Below are 11345 nucleotides of genomic sequence, written 5' to 3' on the forward strand. Positions count from 1 at the left end.
TGAAGAAGCGACTAAACCTTCCTCGACGTGTGAATGCTGCTATGTCAGCCGAAATAGTAGTCCCTATTGGCGCAGGTTTGTCTATTCTGCTTTTTTGTGTTTCATTTCAGAATTAACAGCTGATATCGATGCGTACAGCGTAGCACATTCTTTCAGGTTCGAGAATAACTGTACGAAGTTATATTTCAGCAATTTTGGTTATTTAATCTGTCAATCTGAATTTGAACTTTCATGAAGTGGCCATCATTCAGAAATATAAAACATGTAGAACAGAATTTTAAAATTTTCTTGTTCTTAACTAATAATTCTGGCCAAAACAAAGACGAGGTTTGCGCGAAGAAACTTTTTGCGTTGAAAGCTAGAAGGGAATGTAAACAAATATACCTTTTTAGCCGCTAACTCGATGTCCGAACATTATTTTTAGCTTCAGCTAAAAAACGGCCTTTGGATTAAGCGATATAAATCCTAATATAATTTATTTTAATCTAGCAACTCTCGCGAATGAAAATCTGGGGGTTTATACAAAACGAGTTTTGAACGTCTGTGAACCGGTACTTCCACAAGATCCCGTGTACTAGGTTGGTTTAACAAATTATTTGAAAGCACACGAAGAAAGCTTGGTGGCGCATGCCAGAAAAATTGAGTTAAAATTTGCTGACCTGACAACGATAGCCAGAATAAGTCGCAGATCCACACCTACTCATAAGGTGGGTGTACCTAGATAAGGAGACATCTCGGCCAACCACGCTTTCAGAAGGGTCCTGTACCCCGCAGGGCCCCTCCCCTTGATCCGCCACTCACAATAATCGAGTTAAAAGGACAATTATATCGATGTTAATGTTTACCACAGAAGCTCTGTTACTCAAAACGTCCTTCCTTTCTTTTGAGGACGGGGCTCGTTGAGAGGTTTGGTAGGAGTAGCACTGCATTTGGTGAATTTATTTGGACTGAGGCTGATTATGTTCTCTTTTTTATTGTGTTTAATAACAGCTCTTTGTACAAGTTGCCGTTTAAAACATTACAAGACCCGTGAAAAGAGTGAAGGTGCAGAAAAGGTGGGCGGTTTTGTTTGTACTTCAAAGAAGTTTTAAAGTTTGGGTGTTGCAGTTCTCTGTTATCATTATGTACTCGTACACATTCTTCAATTTGCACTTAGGAGAAAAAAGTCGCAATGCTAAATATGCAACCTTAGCACATAGAAGGAAGCAAGAACGACGTAACAATTTGGCAAAAGCCGAGAAGAACTATTCTAAAATTGCTGCTGCAGCACTTCTACCCTAAGAACAGAAAAGCCTCGGATTGCCCAAATAGGGAATGTTGTTTTGCTTTTACAACTCTCGACGGTGTATCAGCTTGAATATTAGGATTGGGCAAAGCTGAATCTTATAAAGCAGCATATTGGCAGTATATGCTTGCAACAACTTGTGCATGAGTTTCTGAGCCATGGATTTGTAGGGGGCAGAGGTAGGGGTAGGGGGCAGAGAACTGTTACTATACTGGTTACTTTATGCCCTTTAATGATTATCACACAATCATTTGATTTTAGGACCTCAGTGTGCTTTCAACGCCAGTACAAAGCTTAGCACCAGGAACCTCTGAAAGCGGGGACCCGGAATCTCCCAGCCACGACACAGCAATGGCTGAACATGTTCAGTCAGAGAGGGAACTAGATGAAACTATGTCACTATCGTCACACGCTTCCCAGAGCACTGAACCTGAGGAGGAGGTTAGTATTTGGTGCGATGAAAGAGAACTCCAAAACGAGAGACGGCAGACATTTAATGACGTTCTAAAAAACGTGGCTGGTGGAAGATTTAGTCCTATACGTTCTACCTTGAACGCTTCATGGGATGACATTTCATCCACATAACAAAAGTATTATATGCGCAAAGCACGGGAAGCCGTAACAGCCTCACTGTCAGTAATTTGCCCAGGGCAGGAAAACAAACTTTGGAGGTCTATACGAAATGAATCTTTAATTGGAAGCGAAGATGGCGACTTATCTAAACGGAGACACTTCGACACAAGTACTGGGCTTATCGATGTGTTGATTAAAGCGCATGATGAAGCAGGGTCTTGGCAAACCAAACGTCAAATCCTGTCTCTTTTCGCAAATGACTTAAGCCGCGTAGAGCTACAGAGACTAATTCCTGGATTAAGTAAATGGAGAATTGACCAGGCCCGCCTGCATGCCATTGAAGCAGGGAAAGGGCAGGCAGTTCCAGAGAAGGCCATTTTCCGAACAAGAATCGACCCCGGAAAAGTTGATCACTTCATAAATTTTATTTCGCGTCCAGGTCTACTTCAAGATGTTGCATTTGGGACAAAAACTCTTAAGCTAGACTCTGGTGAGCAAATTATTATTCCTGCTGTTATACGAACAATGATCCCTTCTCGAATAATAAGTCAGTATGTAAGCTACTGTAAAGACCACGAGTTTCAACCAGCGAGCGGGCGTTCATTGTTTAGAATGCTCGGGATCTGCTCTGCTTCCATGCAAAAGTCTTTACATGGCCTCGATAACATCACCGCTGAAGGAACTGAAGCATTCGACAGTCTACTGTCCATGATCGAAACTTTAGTGGAGAATGGTGGAGATGCGCACTGGGGCCAAATAATAGAACAGGCGATGAAAGAGGCTAAGAGGTATTTCAAGACCGATTTCAAGGCGCACGTTGGTAGAGACGAAAACAGCAGCGACCACTGTACTGTACATGCTCTTAGCGATCCTGCCAATCCCGACTTCCGTGGAGAATGTCAACACCGTCATGACACCCTTTGTGATAGGTGCGATTCTTTCGATAGTGGGTTTGAAGAAATCGCCAAGAAAGTGGATGAGATAGACATAACCGAAGATCAGAGGGCTAGGATGAAGTTTGAAAGCAAGGAGTGCGCTCGAGCAATTAATGCTTGGAAAGCACATTTGATTCGCTCTGTAAATCAAGAGGAAGCCAAGCAAAACGCCTTCACCCAGCTTGATGAAGAGACGTGCTTGATTATCATAGACTGGGCGATGAAATATCTACCCCAGCACTACCGGGAACAAATGTCTGAGTTCTTTGGCAAGCGCGGTAGGAGTTGGCATGTAAGTGCAGTCATAACGCACTTACAAGCGGGAGGTAAATACGAAGTGGAGTGCTTTGTGCATCTTTTTAACAGTTGCAATCAAAACAGCTTCGCTGTGATGTCCGTCATTGAACATCTACTTCACACCATCAAGCTTGAATACCCTTCCATAAACAAGGCTTTCTTGCGATCGGACAATGCTGGTTGTTATCACAATGGGCCCTTGATCCTCAGCCTTCCATATGTAGGGGAGAGGACAGGTGTAAAACCAGTGCGCTACGATTTTTCAGATCCTCAAGCTGGTAAAGATATTTGTGATCGCAAAACTGCACCCATGAAAGCGCACATCAGGAGATGGGTGAATGAAAAACATGATGTAATAACAGCCGAGGACATGAAACAAGCAAAGAGCGGGGCACTGTCTTAGAGAGTGCTAGGCCCAGGAGTGAAATTTTCTCATGCAGTGAGTCTGGATGTGTCCTCACATTTACAACAGAGGCAGAAGCTGATGCCCACATGGATTCCGGGCAACACGTCAGAGAACTAGAATCTGAATCCCTCTACGATTCTATCAAGAAGAAGTGGGCTGAAAAGGTAACTGGTGTGAACATGCCTTCGCATGACCACGAATCAGGTCCTGTACATTACAACCAACCCTCTTCTTCACTCAACATAGATAGGCGATCAATAGGGTGGGCCCTCAAAACCACCAAAAAGGCATCAAGAATGGAGGATCACGTAAAGAACTATTTAATGCAGAAGTTTAATGCAGGAGCAAGAAGTGGACTTAAGGTGGATCCAGCCCAGGTATCCCTTGAAATGAAGTTAGCCAAGGACGCAAATGGGAATTCTTTGTTTGCTCCAGTGGAGTGGAGAACGGCACAACAGATTACCAGCTTTTTCTCAAGACTTTCAGCAATACAACGAAAAACGCAAACAGAAAAAGATGGGTCAGAAGAAGCCGACGAAGAAATTCCAGAGGAAGACCTTGAAGCACTGGAATCCGAAATTGCCCTTGATGGTTTACGCAGAGCAATACTTCAGGACATGACTGTGCCGCATCATCCCATTGAAATTGGGAAGAGAAATGTTTGCGAACTTTCAAGAGCAAACAAACTGCACATGTTAAAAATAGCCGAGCTAAAAGAAATTTGTGAAAGCCTACAATTATCAGTTTCAGGGTCACAAGCAAGGAAGAAATCCTTCATTGAGCCCCTGGAAGCGTATGTGAAAACCTGCACATGTTTTCAAACCTGAACATGATGAACGTGCTCTCTGAGATCGCGGCGACTTTTGGTAATTCTCGCTCAAGTTGTGCAGGTTGACGACATCCTTGTTTCATTGGAAGAAGAAAGAAAACTGGAGATTTTCATTGGTCAGGAGGATCCAAAAAACCTAGTAGAAGTTACGTACTCGATTTGCATGACGTAATCGATCTATTAAAATACGGGTATAATGCTCATTCCTATAGTGAAAAGCCACCGCCTATGTATTTTCTTTGGAAGCCCGAAGGCATGCCAATTTTCGCTTTGTTGGATTTGAACAAACAAAGAAACGGTTAAGTACAGAGATAATTTTTCAGATGTAAACTTGATTGTCTAGAAACACGTGCTAAAAACGATCCTGTGGATAGGAATCTTCCTTATCAAGCCCAAAAAGAAACAAAAGAAGTTATAATCCTTCAATCTAATAAAATACGGGTTACACTGATAGGACGGTCAAACCAGACAATGTCAAGAAACTGTTTCCAGTGCCTGTGTTTGATTGTATTCGCATTATTTGCCTTCTATTATTTGTCTTTTTGCAACAGTGAAAAGATTAACAAAGAAAGCCTTCCGGCTTTCTGCCCAGCTTGTAAAATTTTCGCGGGAAAATTCAGCTGAGGTGTTTAGAGGTAACTGGATTTTCAACTTGGTACACATGAAATCACAATGTACACACTTGATCACGAAGTCCGATAAGAAACAAATTTCTTTGGGCAGCCCTTGAGGTGAATTAAGGACTAGAGTTGCGCGATGTATAATTACATATTGATATCCTTCAGTCAAAATTTGGCGGGAAATATTTTTCGCTGGCAGTTTTTATTGCACTCTTCCGAGGCGACGTAATTCAATTTGCTTGTAGATACCAATTTTAACTCATCTGGTTTTTTATAACTACACAATAGGCTATTAGAGCGTAAGTGTACTTTCGAAATAAACTGCCGCACTTTTATGATAGAGCCGCCAAAAATCACAAAAATTTGGGTCAAGCTCATTAACGATTCAGCGCTGATTTTTAACACGACGTAGAAATCATGTTTTTTAAGCGACGGCCATTTATCAAATCTTGAACAACTTAGTAGGGGACAAATATTATGTCAAACATATGAAAACTTCAGGAGGCCCTACAAAATGTCTTTAAGGACCATAAAAAGTTGACTGAAATTTCGATTATTTTAGGCCGCTGGAATGCCCAAGATCAGTGAATATTTATATCTCGAAGAAAAAATAACTTCGGCATCTGCAAATGTGACCGTTACTATTCTTTTCAGGTAGGTTTTACGCTGTGAAAATGTAGAGGTAAACGGTCGACCTCGATCTTTTGCTCGTGCCCGGTTTTCTCTGACAATAACACTTAATTTAACTTAGTTGTAATTAATTAATTAATTAATTACTTAAACAAGTAATTTTTTGATTAAATAACTAATTTTATAAAGGAATCATGAAAGAAAACAAAACTTTTACTCACCTCACCTCACAAAGTAAACACTACAATCATCAGTGAATGGCAGTAGGGTTAGGAAACTTCTCAATCCAAGAAAAAATTCAACTAGCAGTAATTTATAGTTCACCACAAACCAACTGTCGCAAAATGTATCAGACTCCATGGCCATAAACTACAAAAACTTATTGTTCCATTTAGCTTTCAATGAAAAATGCAAAATAGAATGCAGTTTTTCTTGAAAATGTGTACAGGCTACAATAGAAAAAGGATGCATAAAAAATAGCACTAGATATATGTATGTATGTTAAATAGCCTGAAGAAAACCTAGAAAAGTAACAATTGGGAAAAGATAAATACTTTATTGCTGTTACTGTTCAGGATTGTCAGCGTTTTTACCAACGCCAGGTTCAGATTGTCTTAATTGCTCTTTGATACTGGTGCAATTTTCCAGAGGTGTTATAATGGGTTTGTACTCGGATCTGTTCAATACTTAGAGTTAGCTCTACTAATTTGTAAAGCGTAAATTATTTTTTTCCTGTCTGTCCACGGTGTGAGAAAACAGTTTGGTGTTCAGCGTGGTATTGCAGCTGTGAATAATAACATAACAAAGGCTGAAAATGACCCTCGAGCCCACACACTCAACTTTTTAAACTGCAGTGGTGCACATGTCCCCTTCAAACATAACGACACAACTTGATGAGAGCCCCAAACATATCTTTAAGTATTAGTGGGAATTGTGAGAAATCGTACGTGTACCTCAGAATTTATAATCCAGACTGTATTAATTGCCCCTTGCTAGCTACTATTAGTAGAATTCTACTAGTATACTAATGCAAATGCTGTAATCTGATTGGCTGAGCTATTGAACACTATCAGCCATTAGTGTGCAGTGGCTGGAGGTCGTCTTGGAAATAACGACATTTTTTTCCGTTTTCCCAACGTTTTGGAGGAAAATGTGGATGCAATTGACTTTCAAAAAAGTTGAAATTATTGAAAAAGTTGATGCGCTCGCGCGCACAACTTAGATTTTAAATGGCAATTCAATCCAAGCGGTCTTTTTCAGGCGCAAAGTTTAATAATACGTCAAGAAATAATTGGAAACCGTTATTTCTATGAATAATCTAATAATCTAATAATCTAATTATAAATGTTAATTGGAAAACCTGGCGCCATCGATAAAACTACATGTAGCAGACATTTTGAACTAGTTTTCATGCTGGGATCAAAGCAATATTTAGAGTTCATATATTGCTGCATTCCTTCGTTTGCAAATTGTTGCATTATTGTGCGCCGGATAGATTTACTCATTTAGTAAATCAATCATGAGCTGTGCTCGTAGCATTGGAGCGTCTGTGAATGTCCATGTGAAGTGTGTCTGGAAACCTTTACAGAAGTCTTTCACACAAAACACCACTCCCACTCCACAACTTCCTGAGCTACAGGGTTGGTCTGGCATTGGTACTCTGAACCGTTGCACTCTAGATCTGTTCCAGATTGATGGCTGGAAGCGTGAAAGACCAGTTGTCTCAGCGATGGTTTCAGTTCAAAAGCCTTTTATTTTCACTAATCCTATAGCCAGTACGAATAAACAAGCCGGGAGCTCCGCTTTTAGGCTTGGCTAAATCTATATATTATGATATTGTTTGTCTTTCATTACGAAGGGCAGCACTTTCCCTCTGCTGACAAATGTTTCTTGAATTTAGTTGATGGCGGCTGGAGTGATTGGGGTAACTGGAGTCTTTGTACAAGGGTCTTTAATGGCATACAGATGCGGACAAGGGAATGCGTGAATCCAAAGCCACAATTTGGTGGGATACCATGCAAAGGATCTACTACAGTTATGAGAGGGTGCACAAACACATCAAGTTGTCTGCAAGGTATGGTACCAAAATCAACGCTGTTTGAGTTTCAATTGTTTGCAAACAGCTCCTCAAATACTGGTTAACACTTTCTTACTCGTCAGCTTGTCCTTTTGTAATTTACAGAATGTTCATTCTCCCTTTGTGGCTTTTTTTTGCCAGCTTTCTTCAAACAAATTCTGCTGAACGGTCTAGCATCCTGGCATTTGATACATTTGATTTCTTCAGTTGATCTCATGGAGAAAGCTTGGCGATCCTCGTACCTGTTGCACATGTCCTAATGGATATAAGAAAAAAAAAAGGATACAAGGAGGTGTCGTCATATTTCCATTAATTTACCGGGGTCAACAAAAATACATTTAATATTAGTCAATTATAACCCAGCTATCAATTGCGGAATTGCCAGTTATTCACTAGCCCTGAAATTTCCTTTATTAGAATTTCCCGTACGTTTTCAAAGAGAGGGCAGTCCATCTACTGGAGTGATGCAAATTCACAAGAACAACGCCTGGAAAGCGCTTTGTACCGCACATTGGAATAATACTGAAGCAATTCTTGCCTGCCAAGTAAATGGCTATAACAACAGTCTAGACAATTTTACAGGCAGTTGGAAAAGTGGAAATACAAGCTTGGTGAACATCAATTCTCATTCCTGTTCATCAATCATTCAAAGTTGTGGGTTCATTAACACGCAAATCCAGTGTTCAGGTACAATAGTATGAACAAAGAAAATCTCTGTCTCATCCGTATACCATCGCATAGTTTTAACACAGCAAGTCAACTAAAAACCCTATTTGTTAGTTTATAATAACCTGTGGCTCGCTGTATAAGAAGTCACTAAGTGCTGTTAAAAAAAGGCAAGGCACTAATTATTGGAAGCATGGCCACTAAGGTGCAGTTGGGCTGAACGAGAAAAATGTCACACTTAGCTCTGCTGCAGAGCAGGTCTTATTTAAGTCCAGCGCCCAAATCTCTAGACCACACGTCACCGTCTTTGGGACTGATGGTTCTGAAACCGCTATCTTATTATATTGTACCCTGTCTTTTTTAAGAAATGAAGGCCCAACTGGAACAGTCTCAATGAGTGGGCTTCCTCCTAAAACATTATCCTTGTTACATCATTAAGTTAAGGATTTTAGCATCGCCTATCCTCTTCAAAGGTTTAGTCAAACTGAGATAAACTGGAGATATTGAGGAATGGACAATGAACAAAAAACAATGGTTTGTTGCAAAAAAGAAACGTAGAGGACAATTAGAACCAAGCTTTCCTTTACTGATGTGTCATTCTTTCAGTTCCTGTGCGCCTAAGTGGAGCGAAAGCTAAGTATGGTGGAAGAGTAGAAGTTTTTTACCGCAGAAGGTGGGGCAAGATCTGTCGCACTAAATGGGATATCAATGATGCCAAAGTTGTTTGTAAACAACTTGGCTTTAGAGGTGCCCTGGCCGAATTCATGACGGGAATGAATACCACTGATGAAGACATACCCGTTGTAATGTCAGATATAGCTTGTACTGGACAGGAATTCGTTTTAGCCCAATGTAATCGTTTAGATGGAGAGCACAAGTGTCCTGAAGACATCGGGGCTCAAGCTCTGTGTGTACCAAGTAAGTAGTCACTTTTCACCAAGACTGTGTATTTAATCTATTCCTGACAAACATAAGGTTGTGACTAGAGACAGTTTTTTAACTTGATCACCCTCATCAGTGAATTGTGTTTAACATTTGTGGGGTAAGCTAAATATTCTGTACAGTCAATTCCAAACAAACTTCAATTTCAATCTTTTAACTCTATTTGGAACAACAACAACAATGACATTTCTAGTTGCACATTTTTATCTAACTAAACGATGGAAATCACGAGAAAACGCAAGGATCTAGCTACAGTGTATGTGTGTACTGGTCGTAGTAGCAAAGCAGCTTTCGATTTCACTATTTCTACCCAAAATTGAACTCTGGATAATGGAAAAAAAAAATGATGAAATAAATAAAAACTATCAGAAACTGATTATGGTTGAAATAGAGGAATTTTATAGGTAACAGTTATAGAAGAATAAAACGTGTTTGAAAATAGATGTAATTACAAGACTGAATCTTTAAATTGAAAAAATATATTTACTACGAATTAAGACTTGCAAACACCGATGAGAAATTTTGGAAAGTAATTTCTTCCATACAATAATTTTGTTCTAGACAACGTGGAAGTTCTGGAAAAGAAAAGCCTTAGTTCTAATCTTGGTAGCACTGAAACCATGCAATGTTCCTTAGAAAAGGAAAACCAGAATGGGAAGGTTAAATGGTATGAAATTGGCACCACTACTAGCGAACTCAATTCAGACGGGAGAATTGAGGTAAAAGGTGTCACTTTGACAATAAAAAATGTTCAACTGGCTGATGGGGGAACATATGAGTGTCGAGGAGAACGTTACACTCGATTCTACACAGTTTACGTCAATGGTGAGTTTTTCAATGCCTAGAAAGCCATCAATATGCTACAAATCATTATTATCAAGAAGAACAACAACATAATCACAGGGCCGTATGAGGCAATCTGAGGCACCTACCTCAGTCATTTCTTTCGTTATTTTTCTTTTTTTTGTTTCTTTTTAATAATACAGGATATCAGTACTGTGAGCGTCAAGAACACCCTAAATACCTAAGAATAGAATTTGCCTTAGTCATATTTTTTTTTCTGATTACCGCCATGAATCAAGTTAATCCTCCTCATCATCATAAATATCAGCTTTTAGTGGACTAATGCAAATCCTGCATTTTGATAGGCTACGCTACTAGGGGACTATTATTAATAGTCCTCGAGTGGCGAAAGGCGAGACGCTTTCTTTCGTTTTATTCCCAAATAAATATTTCTTTAACTTGCATTTGCTAACTTTATTATCGCCTTTTTCTGTCCAACTAGTTGGGTGATACTGAAACAATTAGACCCTCGCCCTCAAGGGCCACGGTTCTAATTGTTAAAAATTTCACCTTCATCAACATTATACTAATCATCAAGATAATTACCAACATGATCTTCATTGTCCTCATCAATCTTAAAATCCTTTGTACCAGGTATATTTAATTTCTCGTCTACTTCCATTAGTGTCACTCGCTTTAACATCAGCTCTTTAATCACCAGTAACCTCATTGTTTGTTTATGTGATCTACTGAGAAATTGGTTTGCACCTTAGTCATTGCGTTGCTCTTTCCTTGTTTGAACGTTAATTTCATTGCATATTACCAGCAATTACAAATATTTTTCGTAAGAATTCTATCAGTAATTTATATTCATTGGAGCATTATCAGTCTCTCAATGAAAGTAACCATTGCAGTCATGAAACAACTGTAGATCAGTAGTTATCAGTTGCAAAACAAGCCTGAAAAAACACGGCTTCAACAGGACTTGAATCCATGACCGTGAACCATCTGACCTATCCACAGGCACCCCAAGGTCATTGTGAGAGTGGCCGACAAAAATAATATGTACATTTAGCCAAGCCTAGAAGCGGTCCCTGGTTATTTATTCTTACTGCCTGTAGGGTTAGTGAACAGAAAAGGTTTTCGAATTTTTCGCGTTTTGGTGTTTGCGACTACTACTTAATCAAATCATTTCCTTCACTTTCTTCCGTAGAAAAATGCATTTCCTAACTAGTGATATTCCACGGTAAATTTCATGCAAAAAACCGATATCGCATGAATCACGAAGCGATGAGTGCGATA

General features: G+C 39.6%; 1 pseudogene; it reads left to right on the plus strand.

Annotated features, from left to right (window-relative positions):
- Positions 1–4415, plus strand: part of LOC137989234 (uncharacterized) — a 4725-nt pseudogene extending 310 nt beyond the window's left edge.
- Positions 4416–11345: the final 6930 nt, after the last annotated feature.

This window comes from Montipora foliosa, unplaced genomic scaffold (assembly GCF_036669935.1).
Source record: "Montipora foliosa isolate CH-2021 unplaced genomic scaffold, ASM3666993v2 scaffold_448, whole genome shotgun sequence".
Classification (NCBI taxonomy): domain Eukaryota; kingdom Metazoa; phylum Cnidaria; class Anthozoa; order Scleractinia; family Acroporidae; genus Montipora; species Montipora foliosa.